The sequence below is a fragment of the Poecilia latipinna genome, unplaced genomic scaffold, assembly GCF_001443285.1.
Source record: "Poecilia latipinna isolate Pla-1442-1.1 unplaced genomic scaffold, P_latipinna-1.0 Scaffold786, whole genome shotgun sequence".
Lineage (NCBI taxonomy): Eukaryota > Metazoa > Chordata > Actinopteri > Cyprinodontiformes > Poeciliidae > Poecilia > Poecilia latipinna.
In genome coordinates this window covers 225,010-233,784 of record NW_015113402.1, presented here as the reverse complement: position 1 = coordinate 233,784, position 8,775 = coordinate 225,010, and the positions used below count along the sequence as shown (strand labels likewise).

General features: G+C 44.6%; 1 protein-coding gene across 2 annotated transcripts in view; it reads left to right on the top strand.

The window, feature by feature from the left end:
• The first annotated feature begins 1,876 nt into the window (after positions 1-1,876).
• Positions 1,877-8,775, top strand: part of hivep2a (HIVEP zinc finger 2a) — a 115,139-nt gene continuing 108,240 nt past the window's right edge. For both annotated transcript variants that reach the window (XM_015046642.1, XM_015046639.1), the window contains exon 1: positions 1,877-2,585. The gene's annotated coding sequence lies outside the window, so the exon portion shown is untranslated. The remainder of the gene's footprint in view (positions 2,586-8,775) is intronic.

The following is an 8,775-nucleotide window of genomic DNA, read 5'->3' as shown; positions in this document are numbered from 1 at the left end:
AGAACTAGAACTAGAACTAGAACTAGAACCAGAACCAGAACCAGAACTAGAACCAGAACTAGAACTAGAACCAGAACCAGAACCAGAGCAGAACCAGAACCAGAACCAGAACCAGAACCAGAACTAGAACTAGAACTAGAACTAGAACCAGAACCAGAACCAGAACTAGAACCAGAACTAGAACTAGAACCAGAACCAGAACCAGAGCAGAACCAGAACCAGAACCAGAGCAGAACCAGAACCAGAGCCAGAACCAGAGCAGAACCAGAACCAGAACAGAACCAGAACCAGAGCAGAACTAGAACCAGAGCCAGAACAGAACCAGAACCAGAACCAGAGAGAACCAGAACCAGAACCAGAACAGAACCAGAACCAGAACAGAACCAGAAGAGAACCAGAACAGAACCAGAACCAGAGCAGAACTAGAACCAGAACAGAACCAGAACCAGAACCAGAACAGAACCAGAGCAGACCGATGTCTGAGCGAGAGGCAGGAGTGATGGATGCCGTCCAGGTCAGAGCATCATCTGTTTCCAGGCAGAACAGGACAATAAACTCAGTCTTCATATCACAGCACAAATTATTCTGCATTAATTTCCAACAACTCAGTGAATTACAGCCACAGACTGTCACCAAATGTCAAATTAAACTTTTACCCCAAGGTAGTGATGGGCTAACTGGACAGCTAGCTGCGCTAGCACTAAAGCAGTCATCAGAAACATAGTTCTGCTAATGATAAAGCACTATGCTAACATGGTATTTAGTGGAAGCTAAAGCTAAGGCAATAATAATTTTGAACAGGCTTTAATTGAAACTTCATGACAGATGTTGGACTGAATGTTTACAAATAGAAAAGTAAAGATAACATTCATCAGGAAAAACTAATTAAGGGGAAGCTAGCTGTGCTAGAAATTAGCTCTGCTATTAGCATGTTAGCAGAAGTGAGCACCAACAGTGGCTTTGACCATGTTTCTTTGTAAACAGCCTGCAGGCAGTTTAACAGCCGCAGCTGAACTTCTGAAAAAGCAGAAGAAAGGGCACAAGATGCTTAGTCAGCAGCTTTAGCTGATTTAAGAATAACCACAACATCAGCAAATATCTGAGTATAAATAGTCTGACAAGAATCAGGCCGTGTTTTAATAATATAATAATAATTATTATGATTATTGTTATTAAACTAGCAGCCAGATTATTGTGATCTATCTCTGAATGTGGATTAATCATTTTGTATTTCTGGACCAACATGTCAGTCTGAGGTTTGGAGCGTCATCCTGCCAGCGGAGTGGAGATGATGCTCACCAAGAGGCCCAACTCCCCACACCATATGCTGCCACCACCAGCCTTAAAACAGCAGTAAGCTGCTCAGTGGATTCATGACTTCATGTTACACCAATTCTGACCCAAACGTCAGAAACCCATCAAACCATCTGATCATATTATAAATAATCGTAATTCTTTATAATTCATTCTGATGCTTAAAGGGATGTAACTTATCCTGATGTTACAGTTTCCAGCTGATTCAGATTTTTAACCAGATTTTATTCCATTTTTTTGCTTTTCAACTCCGTTTTGTGTTTCTATAATTCTCAACCTCTGAATCTCCCCTAAACTTAAAACTTAAAATCTTCCAACAGCTATTTATGCATATTCTGATACATTTCTTCCTTCCACTAAGCTTTCCACTGATGCTTGGATATAGCACCTAGATTCTTTAGTAATGATCTTTTCTGTATTTTCATATTTAAATAATCTGAAATGTAAAATTTAACTGAATTTGACCGAGTGATGCAAACCGGATGGAGATGGGATTTTAACTTCCCCTATAATGGATCTGAATTACATGAAGAGTTTTCTGTATTATTTTTTAAAACAATAAACTGTCAGATAACGTGTTTAATTCCGGTCTTGCCGCTGAGTGAAGGAGCAGCTGGAGGGAAGCGCCGGGAAGCGGCGGCCCGACCTCCGGAGGTGACCGGGGAATCCTGCTCTCTGCGCCGGCAGACAGAGCCTCCTCCTCGGCCACTGCCCCTCCTCCCCTCGCTCTGCCCTGGTTGCGCGTTGGGGGATCCGACGACGTCACAAACACACACTCAGACACACACACATTCATGCACGCGCACGTGCCCGCGCCCCCTCTCTCTCTCTCGGTCCGCAGCTCCGTCTCTCTCTCTCCTCTCTGCTGCTATTCTGGGAAGTGGCGCTTGGAATAACCCCCGTGTGAGCAGAGTGTGTGCGTGTGTGTCTCCTGATTTCGCCCTGACACACACACACACACACACACACACACACACACACACACACAGCTAGAGGCTCACAACACAGCCAGATCACTGTGTCTGTCTGCAGCAGAGCCGCTCCGGCAGCTCCGCTCTGCTCGGAAACCAAACGTTTTAAAAACGGATTTCGGACATTTTTCTTTGGTTTTACGCGGAACCGTCGCCTCTCCTGTGCGGCTCCGCTGTTTTCTGCGCCCGCTGTGGATTTTTACCAACCATCTTCTGCTGTCGGAGAGCCGCCAGGGCTCGTTCCGGGATCGGCTCCACTGTCAGCGGGCTGCTGCTGTTGTCATTCCGCTAAGGCTGAAGGTGAGCAACCAAACCTGCCCGGACGGGTTTTTAGGCACAACGCGGAGGCAGAGCGGCTGTTTGTGCGCCATGCCAGCCGATCCGCGCCGCTTTCTGACCAGTTTAGCCTGGAAGGGCAGCGCTGTGCAGGGGGAATACCCCGGGCAGCATTTCACTGCATGCAGATTACCCGGGTTGCGTAACATCCTGAGGAATTCGCAGCAGCCAAAGCGGCTTGGCGGCAGCGAAGGCCGGAGAGGGGGGAGGCGGGAGGGGGGCACACGGAGGGGGTTGGGGGCAGAGGTCATGCTGGAGGAGGTCAAACTTTGAAAAGTGAAAGGTGTGATTTCAGTCGCGCTGCTGAAGTTGGTGTCTGATTGAAGCCTGTCTGCTTTAAAGGGCCACTCCGCTGTTTCCTGGGGAAAACTGTCCAGCCGCACTAAACAGTTCAGCCAGCAGAAATCAAACAAATCCTGGAAGTATGTAAAAGTGCAAAAAGCCATGACTGATTCTGAAGCTATCAGAGCCTTTGGGTCCTGAGTTTGACCTCTGACCTCAGTTTGACTTTATTAATATTCCAGTTTATTTCCTGTCATTTGGTTCTGATTGGCTCCAGTGATTCCTGCTGGTCCATTTCAGGAACTGAACCAGATCTCTTTGCGTCGTCTGCGACCTTTGACCTTTGACCCTGTAGACTGAAACCTGGTGAAACAGTGTTAGTGTTTATGTTTTTATTAGAACGTTTAAATTCCTTATTATGACTTAAGAATGTTAACATTTTGAGAGTAGAAAACTAAAGTAAGATTAATTTCAGGTTCAAAGTTCAAAGTTCATGACCTTTCCGGGTTCAGGATCTCAGCTTGTGGCTGAATATTAAACTTCACATTCAGTGATTAGTGAAGAAATGTGAATTAAAACTGAGTTTTTATTTGTGGTTCTGGTTCTGTTTCTCTGTGGAGTCTGAACCGGATCAGAACCTCAGATTCTGATCCGGTTCCAAAGAACGAAAACAGGAAGAAAAGTCATGAAATGAGTTAAAACTTTTTAATGCTTTAATGTCCAAACTGGTGTGAAAACTCAACACATTATGAAACGTCTGCTGGGCAGAAATCGATTTCAGACGATCCAGAAGAATCTGAAAAATCAAAATGACCCGCAGCTGACCTTTGACCTCCAGGGTTTCTTCAGCCAGAAAACGTTGCGTTTGTCTGAATTTTACTTCAGTTTATTTGTTGACCTGATCAGATCAGAATAATCAGATTCTGAAACGTTTTCTGCTTAATATTACAGTTTTAATTTATTTTTGATGTTTGCATGTAGTTAATAAACGGGTTATGTTCACTAATCCAGCTCAGCTTTGATGTTTTTAAAATATTTACATCTTTTCAGCTGAGCCAGCAGGAAAATCCTTTTTATTATTTCGGATTTCTATAAACGGAATAAAGATTTTCAGATCGTCAAAACCAGCTGCCTGGTAGCACTTTGCATTAGCTTTTGCTGTTGTGCCGGCATAGCGCGTTAGCGTTAGCTTCTGCTGTTGTGCTGGCATAGCGCGTTAGCGTTAGCAGAACTAGTGGTTGTGATCAGTGCTTTAGGGTTAGCGCAGCTAGCTTTTGAGCTAGCAGTGCCTTCTGATGAACAGTTTGTTTTTTGGAAGTGAATTCAGGCGGAGCAGGTTTGGGTCTGACTCGTCGGATTCAGGAGGTTTTAAAACTGAACTTGATTAATAAAATCACATTTTATTTGTTTTAAGGACAGATGATCTGCTTGTATTTGGTGCCTCAGTGGCAGGGGGTTCAGCTCCTCATGCCGATGTGCCCCTGGGCAAGGCGCTTTACCCCAGATGCATGTGTCTGTAGTATAAACTGAACCCGGTCCGTTCAGGTTCGAGGCGGTTCTGCCGTAGAAAGAGGGAACTGTCGCTTTAAGAGGAAGCTGTGAATCGCAGAGCAGCTTCGGTGAGTTTCAGTTTGACTGTGAGGAGTCCGGGCTGCAGGCTGACCCCGCCGCTCTCTGCTCGGTATTTCCTCGTTTCACATCAAAGTGACATTCCTCAGATTCTCCAGCAGCTGCAGCTGCTTCCCGCTCCGCCGCGGCTCCAGTTGCTGCGGGAGTTTCTCCTCCAGATGGGAGGAACTTTATCTCCTCCGCTCATCGCGCCTTCCTCCCTCCTGAGCATGCAGACATGTGTGTGTGTGTGTGGGTGTGTGTGCGTGTGTCCGTGTGTGTGTGTGTGTGTGCGTGTATGTGTGTATGTGAGTGAGAGAGGCAGGAGGGATGGTGGGTGGTGAGCTGGCTGGTTCCGGGAATGTTCCATGACGTGTTGCCGTCAAGAGAGGGGCCCCGGCCGGGGAGGCTGCGAGCAACGACCGGCGGCGCCCGGAGCTGCTGGAGGAGCGGCTGCTGTTGAAGCTGCTGCTGCTGTTGATGCTGCAGCTGCTGCTGCTGCTGCAGCTGCTGCAGCTGCTGTTGAAGCTGCTGTTGAAGCTGCTGCTGCTGTTGATGCTGCAGCAGCTGCTGCTGCTGCTGTTGATGCTGCTGCTGCTGTTGATGCTGCAGCTGCTGCTGCTGCTGCAGCTGCTGCAGCTGCTGTTGAAGCTGCTGTTGAAGCTGCTGCTGCTGCAGCTGCTGTTGATGCTGCTGCAGCTGTTGATGCTGCTGCTGCTGTTGATGCTGCTGCTGCTGTTGATGCTGCTGCAGAAGCTGTAACTTTGCAGCTGCAGCTTCTGCAAAGTACACAATAAAAACTAAATGCGATCATTTGGTTTATTTCAGTTTTCATCATTTTATTCATACATTACAAACTAAATGTTTAGTCCACAAGATAAATATTTCATTTTTAGATAAAGATTTAGTTATCTAACAAAATATTTAGGGTTCAAACTAAATATTTAGCTAACTAAATATGTATTTTCCAAATTAAATATTTAGTTTACTAACTAATTATGAATGTAGCAACCTAAATATTTTGTTAGTAAGTTAAGTAAAAAATATTTATTTTACAAACTTAACATTTATTTTTTTAAATTAAATATTTACTTTAAAATGTTTGGTTACTAAATATTTAGCTAGTAGTAAATATTATTTGCTATTTAAATGTTATTAGAGGGTAAACTAAATATTTAGTTTGTAAATTCAGTGTTTAGTTTGTTATATTTATAAATGTCTGAATAATATGATGAAACTCTGAAAACTGAACTCCACTTTGTTAAATAAATGAATTTTTTGCTGTGAAAGACATGAAACTTTAAAAATGACATTTAACGAAGTTTTCAAACTCAACTTTACATTTTTAACATGAAAACTTTACAAACCCCAAATATTCACATAAACATAATTTGATTTATTGAGACAAATTAACTCATTTTTTCAAGTTGGATCAGATGTTATTTTTTTTAGTGAAGGAAACGTTTCTGTCTTCAGAGGGATCAGAGCTCAAAGGCTCAGACAATGAAGGATTACTGTCCATTAATTCCTGAATAAATAAACAAATAATCAATAAATATGGAGTGATTATCAGAGGGGAAAACGTGGATTTGATTCAGATTACTTCAGCAGAATTCCTCTGGTTCTGGTAATCCCGGCTCTGCCTCACATTCTGGTCTGGATCTGGACCAAATTATGTCTAAATAATTCCTGCTGCGGCTGTTTGCTTTTCTTTGAATGTTATGGAAAGTTATTCTGAGTATTTCCCAGGTCTGAAGAAGAAAATGGAGTCCATGTTCACCCTTAACCTCAGCAATAAATAAAACATTTAATTTTTCTTTATATTTTCTGATTTTGCTCAAAACTACGGTGGCCTACAGGTGCAAACACGCTGCAAACTGCAAATGACAGAACAACAATGCAACAGAAAAACAGAAAAATCTAAAACTCTACAAACTCCAAAAACGTTCGTCCTCCGCGCCACCAGGGGGCGTTGATCACCATCATCAGACGCTCAGTAAAGATGGAACGTCCTGATCCTGTCGTAAAGGGCAATAAATCGATTAATCACATGATAAATTGAAACAAACTCAATAATTTCCGTTTGCATTTTATTTAATTTATCGTTTTTCTTTTTTTACCAAAACTGGATGATAAAATTCTCCATCAGCTCCAGGTCTGGATCCAGGTCGGTTCTGATTTGGATCCGGGTCGGTTCTGATCTGGATCCGGGTCGGTTCTGATTTGGATCCGGGTCGGTTCTGATCTGGATCCGGGTCGGTTCTGTTCTGGATCCGGGTCGGTTCTGATCTGGATCCGGGTCGGTTCTGATCTGGATCCGGGTCGGTTCTGATCTGGATCCAGGTAGGTTCTGATCTGGATCCAGGTCTGGATCCGGCTCGGTTCTGATCTGGATCCGAGTCGGTTCTGATCTGGATCCGGCTCGGTTCTGTTCGGGTCCAGAGTGTGACGGATGGAGGACGGACTCGCTGCTGCTGCCAACATGTCGGCGTCAGCAGCTGCTCAGAGTCCAAGCGTAAGCCCCGCCCACAACTCCTCCAAAGTGGGCGGAGCCAGTGAGGGGCGTGGCCAGCTGTGCGCCGGTCCGTGGGAGCGGCTGCTACACTGAAAAGTGACAAAACTATGAAGTTTTTGCCCCTGTAGGCAGGGGAGCAGTAAGGGGGAGAAAAGTGATGATAATTCTAGGGCCCCTGACCAGCAGGGGGCGCTCCACAGTTTAATTATGAAGTTTTTTAAACATACAAGAAACTAACAACAAATCTAGTGACTCTTTTTAAATTGAGAAGGCAACCAGCAATAAATGTAGCAACTTTTTAATAATGAAAACAAACTAATGACAAATCAGCAAGTGGCTAGCGATACAGCTAGCTACTCTTTAAAATAAAAGGCGACTCACGACAAGTTTGACTTTTTTTATATGAAAAAGTTACTAATAATAAATGTAGCAACACTTAAAAATTCAAAAACGACTCATGACAAACCAGCAGTAAAACAAAGCCATAAATCCAGCAAAAGCAGCCGTCCGTCAGTGTTCGCTCAGTCTGTCCTGACATTTATCTTATTTTTTCATTTTTCCATTTAATCCTCTAAATGACACTTTTAGTTATTAAATCTGTATTTGTTTTGTTTTTTGGAAAAATGCTGAAGTTACATTTTGATGTTTTCTGTCACATAAGCGGAAAATGTTTGAATATTTACCTGGTGGAAGAAAAAAAAAAGAAAATTAAATAACACCAACAGATTTAGCAAAAAATGTATTATGAGATTAATAACACAAAGAAATGTGGTGACAGGTTTTTCTTTATTTAGGTTTAAAGTAATTAAGATAACCACAAAATATAAAACCTCAGCAGATTTTCTGCCAGTCTAAGTTATGTTGATGCAAATTAGAGAAGAAAATTATTTTCCACATTACAAACTGAGGAAGCGTCACTAAGAACCAAACAAATATTGAATTTAAACGGTTTTCATCTGGAATATTCAGCCGTCTCTCCTGCTGCTGTCCTCCAACATGGCCGACTGGAGAGGCGAGACGTTGTCCCAGTCTGCCCAGTTTGTTGCCATGGCAGCAGCCCAGACTCCTCCGGGCGAGTCGTCCGGACAAACAGCGCAGCAGAGAGCAGCGTAAACATCTGGATTCAGCTGCTCCCGTTTAACCTGGAGGGAACCTGGAGGGAACCTGGAGAGAACATGGAGGGAACCTGGAGGGAACCTGGAGAGAACCTGGAGGGAACCTGGAGGGAACCTGGAGAGAACATGGAGGGAACCTGGAGGGAACCTGGAGAGAACCTGGAGAGAACCTGGAGAGAACCTGGAGGGAACATGGAGGGAACCTGGAGAGAACCTGGAGGGAACCTGGAGGGAACCTGGAGAGAACCTGGAGAGAACCTGGAGAGAACCNTGGAGGGAACCTGGAGAGAACCTGGAGGGAACATGGAGGGAACCTGGAGAGAACATGGAGGGAACCTGGAGGGAACCTGGAGAGAACCTGGAGAGAACCTGGAGGGAACCTGGAGAGAACCTGGAGGGAACCTGGAGGGAACCTGGAGAGAACCTGGAGGGAACCTGGAGAGAACCTGGAGAGAACCTGGAGCGAACCTGGAGGGAACCTGAAGGGAACCTGGAGGGAACATGGAGGGAACCTGGAGGGAACCTGGAGAGAACCTGGAGAGAACCTGGAGGGAACCTGGAGAGAACCTGGAGGGAACCTGGAGAGAACATGGAGGGAACCTGGAGAGAACATGGAGGGAACCTGGAGAGAACA